General features: G+C 46.1%; 1 protein-coding gene across 2 annotated transcripts in view; it reads left to right on the top strand.

Moving 5' to 3' along the window:
- ATP7A (ATPase copper transporting alpha) overlaps positions 1-14,274 on the top strand; it is a 568,605-nt gene that overhangs the window by 122,776 nt on the left and 431,555 nt on the right. Inside the window, exon 1 of one of the 2 annotated variants that reach the window (XM_086918412.1) lies at positions 12,074-12,367. The exons of the other annotated variant lie outside the window; for it this stretch is intronic. The gene's annotated coding sequence lies outside the window, so the exon portion shown is untranslated. Of the gene's footprint in view, positions 1-12,073; positions 12,368-14,274 lie in introns of those variants that run through there. 2 annotated transcript variants of the gene reach the window in all.

A 14,274-nucleotide genomic window follows, 5' to 3' on the forward strand; every position in this document is an offset into this window, starting at 1 on the left:
TACTCGGAGGCGAGTGTCGGGCAGCCTGTGTCCGTCATAGGCTCCGTGCAGCGTGAAGGTGTCCCTCCTGCGCTCCTCGCCCCAGGCCTCGCTTCCAGTCCCCAGCTATCAGGAGCTATCGGGAGGGCTCTCGTCCAGGACGTCCCGCACTGCAGCCCGCCCTCCGGCCGGTCAGTCTTACCAGACGCGCGGGTGGGCACCGCTCAGTTCCTCGAGGTTCCTCCGGGGCTCTCCGTCTCCTCCTGCGCGAGCGGGCTCCGTCAGGCAAGCCCAATCGTCCAGTGGCGGCTCTGTCCAACCCGGATGAGCACCGGGTAATCCGCAGTCGCACCAGGGGCACCCCTCACATCCAGCGGCCCCTCTCAGCTCCTCAGTGCACGCTATCACCGGGGGGTCGCCCACGCTCGTTCGTGATGGGACGTGTCCACTCCCGGGCCACCAGAAGCAGGCACAGTCCGCCCTTCGCCGCAATAGCGGCCAGTGCAGCTCGGCTCCGGTCTGTCCGTGGGCAGTGGCCGCCGCCAGCCAGATCCTGCCCCGAGCCTCCACCGAGCTCCGATCTCCAACCAGGGATCACTGCTGCTCCTCAATCGTCAGCCCGGTGTCCGCCATCCTGGTGCGCAGGTCCGATCTCCCCAGCCACCAGGCGGCACCGGTTGTCCCCCACAGCGACCCTCTGTACGGCACAGAACTCCGCGCCGGGCAGCCGCCGACCCTCCTCAGCTTCACCTCCGCTCAGGTGGCCGCAGATCTCAAAGCCGGTCCGCTCCCCACAGGGTCACCAGGAAGGGACCGTCGCCATTTTGGGTGCTCCGTCTCGGACTGTCCCGGCTCCGATTCAGCCAGGATAACTCCGGTGCTCGACCTCCTCCAGCCAGGATGTTGGTCGCGAACTGTGCCGCTTTCGTTCCGACACTGATCCCTCGGTCCCAGGCCAACTGCGACTCCGTTTTGCAGGATTAATCAGGGGATCGGGCGCGGAGCTATCGGCTCACGCCGCCTGCTTCATCGGCGCCCAAGCCACGCCCCCCCTGATGCCCTGAATGTCGACCTGTTTTGGCGCCTGGCGTAGTCCTTTGTACAGCGAGACGATTGACGGGCCTTCCTGGTGACGCCATTGCTCTTTCAGTTAAGTATTTGTGGGTCGCTCCCAGAGTCCTTGGTTGTTGTTGGTGCTTGGTTGTTTGCATGGTTCCATTGCATTTGTGGTTCTTAGTTGTTGGTTCTTAGTTGTTGGGTTTTATTTGACGATTGCAATTGCCAAAAACCGAGGGTTTTGCATTTTTGCGAGGACATCGTAATCCAATAACCCTTGACGTTTGTGAAACTCGGTTAGTGTGCACGATGCCTGGCCGTAGTACTTTGTTTAGTTGCTTTAAAAGTTGTGGTGCGGATTCCCGATTGGAGGATTAATGTCCGATACCTCCGGTTGGAACTCCGGTCTATGAGTTATATAGTCGACATGGAGTGGGTCCTATTGCATATAATGATTGCTGGGTCCGCTACACTAAAGATGACGGTGTCCTTAGTTGGCCACCTTATGGTAGTTTCGAAACAGCAATTTTGGATAATCTAGAAGCCAAATTGTTCAAAAAGAAGTCTAGGCCGGCCATGTTTGACTCCTTTCGGCTATGGCGGAAAGAGGCCAAGCAGAAAGAAATCAAACAGCTTAAAAGAAATAAGAGGGAAGGTATCGTTACGACGATGAGAAATGCAGAGCAGTTTCAGCGAGACAAAGAAGAGAAGGAAAAGGAAGTTTTTGATAGATTACAACGTATGGCAGTGGATAAGTGTTATCCCGTTTTACCGTCGAACGCTGATAAGAAGAGAGAGGAAGTGGTAGAGGACCCTTTGTTGTCCTATCTACTGAAGTCACCACCTCCATACGCACAGGATACTACAGCCCCTGTGGTTCCTCCTGTTCCTCAACCTGTTGTTCCGGCAGCTGCTGGTCAGCCTGTCGCTGGTCCTGTTCTTCCGAATCCTCTTGTTCCCCAAGTCATCCCTATTCCCTTATCTGCTCCTGTTCCCACTGCTCCACTGCCTATACCTTCTCAGTCTATTGTTCCCGCTACTTCTGCTCTTTTGGCTACTCCTACTGCTCCTACTGCTCCTGTGTTTAGTCCCCATGTTGTTGCTCCTGTACTTCTCTCCTCTTCTTCGTCTGTTCGTAGTCGCATACCTAATGCTGTTGCTAATCTTTACTCTCCTTTTGGACCGATTCTTGGGTACGATGTTTCTGATGTCCCTCAAAGACGAAGTCAAATTCCTGATGGTAGGGAACGTGATACGCTGATTAAAATGGCGCGTCATTGGATTAGGTATCCCGTTAAACATACCCCGCGCATAATTTTTGAGACGTTCTCTCAATTTAATGAGCCCACACAGAGATTTGTGTTTGAGGAAATGTGTAAATGTTTATGAGAAGTGATGGATAATGATGAGGTAGACAATGTGCCGCCCGACGTGACTGAACTTCAGCATCAGCTTTCGAGTGGTATGATTGTGGGTGGAAATGTTCTTCGTGCTGTTGAACATCTTCTATCTTTTCGGCCTACTGTACTACCTCGAGCATTGTTTAATGACGAAACTGAGGAGTGGATGGCAACACCTGGTCAGTATCCCATGCGTGAAGTCCCCCCAGTGTGGATGCCAGGTAACCCTGGTGCTAACCCTCCGATTTTGCCACACTTCCAGAGAGTTTGGATACACCTCCCATGGAAGCGATCGGAAGTTTTGCAGGTGAAACAATCTTTGCCTGACCCCGCAAAAATCCGGCAGGATACTATAAGGAGTTATCCCAACTTGTGGATGCTACTATTATGAATCTTGCCGATATCGACATGTTGTTCAGTAACGTAGTACCTCAACCAATTTGGGCGAAAACACGTCAAGAGAATCACGCAGCTGAGTTAGGCGGTGATTGGGCTGCACTTGCAGCGGCTGACGCATTGCAGGTTGGTGGGGCTAAGCCTGAGCAGTTAATTACGGCTCTGCCTCAAAGAATCATTACACTTATGAAGACACTTATGCCAGCAATGAAAGTTAATTGGGATAAACTGTCTGCGTGCAAGCAAAAGAAGGACGAGAGTGTCTCCGATTTCTTTACGAGATTTGAGGAGGCATTCATCGATCATAGTGGTCAGGATATGAGCACTGAGGGAGGTCAGCGATTGTTTGTAGATAAATTTGTATCGAATTTATTGCCTGAACTCAGCAATAAGCTGAAAAACTCTGAAAGTTCGTGGGCTGTTGCCACTTCTGCTCAAATATTGGCCACGGCTCAATATTACGAGAATGGGTACAAAGAGGAAAACGATCGTGCGGATAAGAAAACAAAAGATCTCAAAACGAAAGTTTTGTTGCAGCAAGCGTATCCTCCGCGCTCGAATCAGAATGACTCTCGGCAGCAGAATAGATCGCAATCGCAGTCTTCTAGGTCGCAGTCGCGTAATGACTCTTCCACGCCGAGATCTATGCTCGGATATAATCAATGTGCATACTGTAGAGGTGAGGGTCATTTAAAGTTTGATTGTCCGGTCTTGCGCGACCGAAATAGTGGTGGTTTGGCTCGAGGAGGTCGTAGTGGTCCTCAACAGGCTTCACGAGGTAGAGGTCGTGGTGTTACTCAAAATCAAAATGATCGTTCTAATAATTCATCCGATTCAAATAATTGCTTTGACCAGCGTGGTTCATCGTCAGGTAGATCTTCACAGTATCATGTAGACGATCGTTACGTCGAGCATGATATGGATGACGGTAATTACTAGGACAGCCATAGACAAAGAGAGGGAGTATTATCAGTTCCGGTTGATCAGAGAGTGCCTTACGTCGCAGTTGCCACATCGGGCGTAGTTGAGCCCTTTCTGTTGGACACTGGTGTAGCGAAAAGTTCCATCATGCATTCGAAACTCCCTGGCGCACCTTTGTCTGGCTTAACAAATGTTTCCGTTGGATTCTCTGGCGCCCCCGTTAGCAATCCGGTTTCTAGCCCGTTGCCCCTTACAATTGGGCCTCGTGAGCTAAAAGCTCCTTTGATTTTGACTACTGGTTGTGGTGAGAATCTTTTAGGCCTGGATTTGCTGAAACGGTTATATGCGACCCTGTATTGTTCTCCTGCGGGAGTGGAGCTTACATTACGGTCTGGGAAAGACATGGCTTGGTAGTTCGGACTGGACTGTTCCCATGAGGCACAGGGTCAGAGCTGATTTGCATATAGCCAGTGTCTAACCCAGGGTGGTGTGGAGTGCAAAAAAACAACGGATTTAGGCCCAGATCCTTGTACTGGGGTGAATGTATGACATTGTTCTACATTCTGTCCATCAACTGTGTTTTTTGCAATGTTCACCCCGAGTGTGCTGGGTATACTCAGACGTGAGTCCCAGGCTCTCCACACCACTGGAGACAAGCTATCCAGGCTGATGAAGGCTGATAGCCAGAAACCGGTCCTTGGATGCTTGATTCCGGTCTGGGAAAGACATGGCTTGGTAGTTCGGACTGGACTGTTCCCATGAGGCACAGGGTCCGAGCTGATTTGCATATAGCCAGTGTCTAACCCAGGGTGGTGTGGAGTGCAAAAAAAACGATGGATTTAGGCCCAGATACTTGTACTGGGGTGAATGTATGACATTGTTCTACATTCTGTCCATCAACTGTGTTTTATGTAATTTAGTAAACCCGTCACATAATTTGGTCCTCCCTTGCCGCATAATTCCAGTAGACCATTTCCTGGAGAGAACCCGCGACGGACGCAATATACAAGTCGGGAGGTGGGGGGGCGATTGCCGCTCTCGAGACGGTAGGTAAGAGCAGGTGGAGGCTGCAGCCCCTAAAAATCGTATCACCCAAGGCGGAACCGCCCCCCCCTCCACGTTACGCCACTGGCAGCACAGCCAGCATGAGTGCATATAACCGGGGCCCACAGCGGTGCGGGTCCCAATGCAACCCAGTTATATCCTTCTCTTTTACAATCCAGCTGTGGGAAGGGATCTCATTTTCAGGCCCGACTTGACTGACAGCACAACTGCGAGAGATCGTATTTCAATCAATTCCTAAATATGTGGCAGCGTGGGGCTTTGGTCCGACTGTCTCACTGGCTGCTGGTGTCTGTTTGGTTTATCATTCCGCTTTGGATGAAGTGTTTCCATTGGATATTATCCATTTGAAAAGTGCACCTAGTAATCACACTTAATTGTTTCTCTCTTATATACATTCTCTACAAAAAGCAAACCTTTGTTGACACTTTTTCCTCGCATCGTCAAATCCAGTAGGACCTGCTTTACTGTGCAGTGCAGCATAGTGCATGAGCCGTGTGCAAACCGTGTTATTATATGTCTGTTTACTGCATTGAAGTCCGACCTATAGCCCTGCTAATGTCTGTTCTTTCTGGCACGTGGGCTTGCAGATCCGTAGCTACGTCACCAAATGTTGTACATTCTTTTATAAAACCCAGTGTACTTAGATTATTCTGCTATGACCACTAATTTGTGCGCCTGTATACAATCTTTTTCTTCAATGGTTATACTAAAACTCGCATTTACATTTTCGTAAAAGAAAAGCACAGCCTGGCATTGCTCGGTCCTCTATTCTGGAGGTTCATATGGAATGCAAGACTGCTGGAAGTGCAGCAGTGGCCTCTTTCCAGCTCACTAGGCAAAAAAACAAGTCCAGCCTCAAAAGTGGTGCACGCACGAGCGCCCGCTGCGGTGAAGTGAGAGCGCCGCGGCGAAAGTGAGGGCACCGCATTTTAATGACCCGTGACAACGGAGGAAAGACAGATGGCGGTGCGTGCATGCACGCGTAAACGCACGCTGGTGGCAGGCAACAGCCTTTGGCAGCACTTTCAAAAGCCAGTTACTAAATGGCTCGCCAGATCAGTGCATGCGCTGGCTCTAGCGAGACTTAAAAACGGTCCCAATATTTGTCAATCTTATTTTTCCTCCATGTTTGCTGTTCTTTGCTGCTGGCATACATTAAACAAAACAGAATATGCATAATACCTTTATGTCTTTAACAGATTCTTTCTAACTGTTCTCTCACAATACAGAGAGAGATCGTGGTTTGATTCTGTTTCCTCGATGGGCCTGTTGGATGATTTTATGGAAGTGGTTTGCTGTTCTATTGCATTTCTACTGCCAGTTGATGGAGCAGGGGAAATACAAACATTTTTGTACCCCCTTCAAAATTGACAACCTTGTAACCTAAATTATACTAACTGTGTGAAGCATGCAAATTAATCAACCGAATGCATCTTGCATTTTAGACACTACACGCGGGAAACTAACTGCTAAGTTGCAAAAACCTAATTTACTAATAAAATGTGATGTGAAGTAATATAGATTGTGATGTAATTAGAACTAAAAGAGTAACTTGCATGTATTTCTGAATTTGTAGTAGATTTATATTGTGGCATAGAATGCAGATGGTAAGTAAAATAGGCTTTATTTGTCGCTTTTTGCTAGGTAACAACAAACCCGGATAATTAGAAAGGTGGGCAGTAAACATAAGGGCTTAAATTCTATATCTAATTTTTTGTATGCTTACTTTTGTGCTAGTTCTCATGAGGCCCTGGTCGATTTTGTCTGAAGGTGACTGAGAGTAAACGCGACTGCACATAGAAAAACAAAGATGGCCCCCCGCATGGTCAGAAGAGACTTTGCAGTCACGAGTGTGTGGCCTATGTCCGGAGTGAGAGATGTCAAGGCCAGCCTGGCCTGTTACAGGAGTTGTGCCAAGGGAATTATTTTGAAGCTTCTGGGAATGGATGGACAAGGCAACATGGAAACGTATAAATCTTGCAAGTGCTGTACAAAACCCAATATGAAAATTATATGAGATCATGAGAGGTTTTGGATTGAATAAAGACATTTTACTAACTAGATTGAGCTAGGAGGACAATGAGGTGATCATCACCACCCCTCCAATGGACCAATCAGGAGTGACTGTAGCCCCTAAAATGTTTGAATGTGGGTGTAGAAAGTTAGTTGTAGGGTATAAGAAGGCTTGTGCCTATGAGATGTGTGTGGAACTATTTCCTTATTCATAGCTCAACATGCTATCAGTTGAGACGATGCAAGAGACTTTGAAAGAAAATCTTATATCAAGAGGGATCATCCGAGGAGGTTAGAGGGACAGATAGTCAGCTTGGGAAACCATACTGTGGTCTACAGTTCATACTCTGGTGAACCATTTTCTTCATCGCCCTATGGCCAAGAGGTAATGAATATTTTCCGTTTTCCTTGTAAAACTTTCTATGTTTAAAAAATGTATAATAATAATGCTTAAATCTTTTGATTAATAAAGCTAATGTAATCTTATTTTCTTTGCATATGAGTTAAGATAAAAGTCTCATGGAGATATAAACTTGAGTCTGTAGTTTGTAGAATAAAAGTCATGACAATAAATGTTAAAGGTTTAAACTGTGATTGAGCTGGACCTAATCACCATCAACTGATTCCTACTAGTTTGGTCCATCTACCAAAATTAGCGGAGTACCTTGATGATTGAACTGGTAATGATTAAACGAAATGTATATAATGTATATGTTTAATTTGTAGGTTAATTAGGTACCCCGCATGTCTTGCAGCCTGTCTACTTGCCACTAGATCAAGGGATTGTGTGAATGTGAAGCTGCATTGTTCAGGGCCCCACCGATGAGTAAATGATAAGAGATTTCCTGGATTGGTGACGGGTAGCAAAGGTTTTATGTAGACCCCGCTGCATCACACTCAAACTCTTTTTGCGAAAGGGCATTTCCTTTTGTTACTACTACATTTCCCCGTCCAGTGCAACTATTCCTTCAGTGTAGATATTTTTAAAATTCTTCAACACCTCATCATACGAGTCGTCGTTGATAGCATGCACTTCTTGTAGCTATCTCTGGAATTTTTCTTCCATTCCAAAGGGGACGTCTCAGAGACCACAGTCGTCTTCAAAATTGGTAAAAATGTAAACAAGAAAAAAAACAGTGCCTAATTTCTGAGAAATAAAATGCCAGGGCCCTCATCAGGAGACCATTACAGCTTGCACCACTAGTTGCCCCAGCCTGAGTTGCCAATGACAGCACCAACACAAATCAAATCAAATCAAAGTATACTTTATTCTGCTTTAAAGTTAAAGCCATAAAAGTTACACAGTTCCGTACAATACAATAAAAGACAATAAAAGCAGAGGGAGTAAATCCTACAGAAAAAGCAGCAGTATGTACATCTTGTGCAAAAAATAATCAGGCAGATATATTGAGGGGTGCCTACCAACATTAAAGATTTACTAGCTCTCCACACAGATCCTAGATCTCAATGAAGATTTCAGAAAGCCTACTATAAAAGATACACATTCTGGTTTCAACAATTGTAAATAAAAAACAGCTGGGCGGACCTGGATAAAATTCAACTTTTTTAATAGAGGTGTCAAAAAATATCTGCGAGGTACTTCATAAAATTTACAAAAAAACATAAAGTGTAGCAAATCCTGAGGAGACACTCTGTCGTAGCCACAGGATGCTAAAACCTGAGCTCTGCAGCTTCCTTTTGGGGTGGCAAGCAACAAATGAAAATAATCCAATTGAAACCTGACCAATAAAAACTGTTCATGAGATGAAAGTGGCCACAATAGATAGGGCTCAATAGATGGAGATGTTTTGAGCACCATGCGTTTACGGACACTCAATTTTCTCATTTCTGTATCATCTCTACCAAACCCTTTTAAGGTGGTAAAAGTATACTTTACAAATTCCACATCCTTTGATGTAATAGAGTCAGGGTTTGTAACAAGGTCCAGCCAACCCAGCTCTTTAAAGCAGTCCTTAATATATTTTAACCATGGAATGTGTGTCATATGATTGAGGCTCATGATGTCTCTTAATATCTGGTGATTGAGAGCTAGATCTTTATTTAACCAGCAATTAAGCCAGAACAACATTGGGCGCATAGCCAAAATATCCCCTATAAATGGCAACTCCAATTCTTCGTGTACCACCAGATTTGATGTTCCACTAGGCACTCCTAGAAGACATTTAAGAAAAACATTCTCGGCCACCTGCAAAGCATCAGTTGATACATGGCCCCAAATTTCACTCCCATAGCTGGCAATAGCAACACTTTTAGCCTGATATATTTTCACCATTGCCGCTATTGGGCGCTTACCCATCTTCGCAGCAAAGTTCAAAATTGCAGCGTTTGCCCTTGTTACCTCCCCTTTTTTCCTCTTAATCAGGGGCCCCCAGCTTAATCGATTGTCTACCAAGACACCCAGGTAAGAGAATAACGTGGTCAATGGAACATTCTCATTACCCACTTTAAAAGTGTACTGTTTCTTCGGGCGAATCCCGACCTGCATTATATAGGATTTAGAGTTGTTGACTGCAAGGTCACGGTTATCCATAAAACTCAGGAATGTATCAAGTAGGGTCTATAGTCCCCTTGCCATCCTGGTGACTAGGAGCATGTCGTCCGCGTATAGCAGGATGGGCAGACCTTGTAGCCTCACGTAAGGGAAATCGGCCCCTGTATTTACCAGAGTTTTTTCCAGGTCATTGATGTATAAGTTAAATAGGAAGGGGGCCAGGATGCAACCCTGCCTAACCCCTCTCTCTATTTTAAAATCCCTGCATACTCGAAGGCCCTTGGCAAATCTAATGTTGGCCTTGGTGTTTCTATGTAGATCCTCCAGGAAGTCAACCAAATTAGCCTCCACCCCCATGGCCCTCATGGATGGCCACAATTTCCCCCTATTAACACAATCGAAAGCAGAGGAAAGATCCATGAAGGCCATGTAGATTGTACCTTGGCGGGCGATTGTGTACTTCCCCAGGATCATATACAGGTTAAGGCACTAGGCCAAGGTGGACCACCCTGGTCGGAACCCGTACAGTATTTCAGAGATGATCTTATTCTCTGCTGCCCAGGAGGATAATCTTCCCAGTAACACCCGACCCACAACCTTAACCACGGAAACAAGAAGGGAGATCGGGCGATAACACAAAGTACTATAGCGGTCCCCCTTCTTGAAGACCGGCACGATTGTCGAGGTGCCCTAAGAATCCGGGTAGCCGGTCCCGGCTGCCGCATTAAGCACCGTCATCAGAACTGGGGCCCACAGGAGTGAATTTGCTTTAAAAAGTTCTGGTGGAATACCATCCAGACCTGGAGCTTTATTGCATGTAACCTTGAAATGCCCTGCTCCACCTCTTTCTGTTCCAACATTAAAGGAGCATTGGAGTTAACCCTACCGAGCACCAGCACAATACTAATCATCACACTCTTAAAAGTGTGACGATTCCAGGCCTCCAAAGCTATAAAAGCTGCCACGGTGGTAGGTATTAGCCATTTATTATTGAATTAATAAACAGCTTTTTTCCTTATGTCTAAATTCGACTGGCAATACCATCATGTGCAGACTGCCATAAGTGCTGGTGTCGAGCACCGGAAACTACCGGCTCAAATTAAGCACTGGAAAAAAGACGATTTTTGTTCTGCTGTGTTTCCAATGTGAGATCGTTACCCTTATTTCAAAATCACAATTTGGAGAACCTAACCATGCTCGACTAACATGAGAGGTAAGTCATCTATTTTATTTATTTTATTTTATGCGTTATACAGCATGGACTTTACCCGAAGGTGTCAGATCGCTTCACAATAGGAACAGTAATGATACATGAGGAGAAAATTACAAGTGAGCATGTTACAACAGCAAACGTTACGTTACATGAGGCAATAGTGACACTTGTGCATGTATCAAGAGCAAACAAAATGCAAGAGGTAGCAAACGATACATTACAAGAGGAAAACGTGACATGTGTGCATGTTACAAAAGCGTGCAAAGTACAAGTAGAGGAAATAGAACCAGAAATGACAACCTCTTGACCTGCCGCACCGGAGAACTGCAAGAATACTATGCCGTGACCCACGTGTACTTACAGAATGGTGGCAAAATCAATCAATAAATACCAGTTAACATTAACATTAACATTAATCTTTCTATTGAGATACTAAATCATATCTGGCCCCTTGGACGAACTGGCAGTCCAGGCTCAGATTTAATCCTTCAGTGATTTTGCACTGTTAGAATCAGATGTTTTTAGAGACCCCCATCTCTTATGTTTTGGAACCAACACATTTCCGGCCCTGATGAAGGTGACAACATCCAGCTTTCACCGAAACGCGCGTAGGCCTCCTACACACGTCTGAGAATTGGAAAAATGATCTCCCATGTATAAATAATACAAAGTAGAATGTGTTGTTTTTCTCAGATGTGGATTTGCGTTTACACTTCTCACCTAGTATGAGTCCTAGAATGTATGAGTAGAATGAATGAGAGAGAGACTGCAGGAATGATTGGTTTTTGATTTTCACAACATTTTTTAGTGGGGGTCGATTTAGCTAATTTTGTTAAAATTTTGAATTTAATTGTTTGTTCATAAAAAGTCAAAATTACTCTAATGGATATATATTTTCCAAAAAAGTGTTTTTATGTATTTAGAAAAAAGTTAAAATCAATCGTTTTTTGCATAAATAAAGATAGCTCAAAAAGCTAGATTTGAGTCTATCTTTTCATGCTTCTGTGCTGTATATGCTTAAACACATAGAGCTATGACCGAAGCTTAAATTATATAGGTCCGGCAAGAGGTTGTAATTTCTGGCTCTCCTTCTTCCCCCTCCTCTTGGGCCTTAAAGTAAACAGGGGGCACCTTAGCTACACAGAAGTAGAGGAAATATACTGCAATAAATAGCAGACACTCAAAACACAAGAACAAACGTTACGTTACATGAGGCAATGGTGGCAATTGTGCAAGTACACCGATACTTCAACTACTTTTTACTTTTTTCCCAAAAGGATCCTAGAGATAAGGCCCGAATGTTGCTTGAAAAGACACCAGCCATATTCTCATTCTTTCCCTATCGAAGTGTAGGAAGACGGCTTGATACCGAGCACAATAACTAATGAGAACCACATGCCAGTGTTGTGGTCTAGTGTTGACATTCTAGGCGTGCCAGCTGCCTGGGAAGACTGCCACCGTTCCTTGCAGGCGTGGACTGGTGGCGTTTGAGGACGCCCCTTCCTGGTCACGTGACCCGCCGGACCGGTGACTCCGAGCCCTCCACTTCCTCGGTTACTGGGACAGCTTCGGTACCTGTCACTGCCCGACGCTGCCTGACTCCGCGGCCAGTACCACCTCCGGAGCCGGGGGGTGCGCGGCGGTGTCCCCTCGCTGGAGACTCACATCGCGAGCGAGGGGAGGAGGTGAAGGCGGGCAGGGGCAGCACCAGCTGGAAGAGGAGGCGACAGACACCAAGCTCCCCGGGTTGGGAAGGAGTACTAGGGATTGACGCCTAAGTGGGAAGCAGACACCCCCTGCCAGCCCATGAAGGTGAGGGCCCAGCTGTCAAGAAGTGGAGAAGGGGGCGCTGGGAGTGGGGTGTAGGAGAGGATCCCTTGAGAAGAGCCCCGGGAACAGGGGGATCAAAATAGGGGTGATTGGAGTCTTGGAGTGGTGATCTTCAAAAAGTGGTGCCTTTGAAAGGGAAAGTATGACGTGGGCACTTGAATTTGTGTTCTCTTGGAAAGGGGTTGTCTTTGATACTTGTTGAGAAGGGGTGGCTTGAAACAGGCCATGTGGAAAGTGGTGGTCTCGCACAGCCCCCAGCCTGAGTTGGGGTCTCCTGCGGAGGAGTGGACAAAGGAAAGGGTGTTCTGGGAACGTGGGGGCACTTGCTAAAAGGACTGGGGTTCTGGGAAAGCGGTGTCCAAGTTAAACCGGAAGTTGGTCTCTGGCAGGAGGTGCCTAGAAGAGATAATTCAGTAGGGGATGGGTTGGCACGTTAAAGGGTTGTTAGGTGTAGTATGCAATTGAAATGATTCCAGAGATATCAAACATACTATATCACAATACTACATTAGGCAAGGTGTGGGACCTGAGTAAGGAAATCCTTAATAGAGGGGATGTTATGGGGACTGGTGATCCTTTGGGATCAGAAAGAAGAGTCTCGGAGACGTGGCATGGTAAATGGTTGCCACGGAAACGGGGATCAATCAGAAAGGAAACGGTTCCCATAGTAAAGGGGGTCTGGCAACTGATGACCCATGGAAAGGGGCGAGGGGGCGCTTGGAATGTGGCATGTGGAAAAGGAGCGATTGACAGAGAAAGATCTGTGGTACGTGGACCCCGTGAAGAGGAGCAATGCAACTATTTTAAGTCCCATTGGACAGACATTTGTGGAGGGATGGTATGAATGAAGGGTGACACTAGCTGCAAAGTTGTTCTTGGCAGCTACCATCTGAGTTTATATATGCCGAAAAGTCGTAAATCGTGCTTTTGCTCAGCCAGTATTTACTGGGAGATGTTCCTGGTACACAATTGTTTTTGTGAAATTGATGTGTGACTCAATCGCACAGGGTTACTATGCACGAATAGCAATGTTGAAACCTCTATCATTAGTAAAGACAGTGAAGGCTATAGCTGTCAAGTGCCCAATAAGCACGTATAACATCTGGAGGCAGTCCTGCCTTTTTAGCGACCAGCACAGTGTATGCTGTGGTTTTTGAGCCAGTACTTGCGGTATTAGAAACAAAAAATTACACGTCGCATAATGCAACCTGCTGTTGTATAAAACGGCTGCGTTGGCTGACCATGGAGGTGGGGGACCCAACAACGTAACCTGGACAGGCGAACCACATCCTATCACAGGTCTGGTTTGGCTCTAAGAGCCCCTGTAGGAGCCAAGCCATGACAATATTTAAATCGTGCAACATACAAATATGATAAAGTCTCGTCAGAATATATAAAACAGCATTTCTTTAAAATTCGACACTGGTCTCTACAGCAGTCCGTTTCCCACAACGTGCAGATGAAGTAATGCATGCGTTTGCTTTTTCACTTTATATGGATTATTTTTCACGTGAAGAAATACTTCAGAAATAGAGAAAGTAATGCTTGGCATGCACGAACCTCCTGCTTTTTGTTCAGTGTGTGCTTGTTTAAATGTCATTATTCGAGTGCATTGATTTCTCTCGTAGTACAGGGCGTGCGAGCGAACACGTAGCTGTCGGTGAACGTGGCTTGGTGTTCGGAGCTTGTGTACTTAGTTGCAGATCTCCAGGGAACGCAGACAGTGGCACTTACTAGACGCATTGCTACAGTGAGTGGTTGTCTCAGAGTAACTCTTATTTGACTGTAAAATGTGTCTATAGCCAGCAAAGAGACATTGCAAAACCATACAATACAGGGTAAAATATCATGCTTCATCAGATCGTGGTAATGGCCCACTTTCAGTCTTA

This window comes from Lissotriton vulgaris, chromosome 4_1, assembly GCF_964263255.1.
Source record: "Lissotriton vulgaris chromosome 4_1, aLisVul1.2, whole genome shotgun sequence".
NCBI classification, from domain to species: Eukaryota; Metazoa; Chordata; class Amphibia; order Caudata; family Salamandridae; genus Lissotriton; species Lissotriton vulgaris.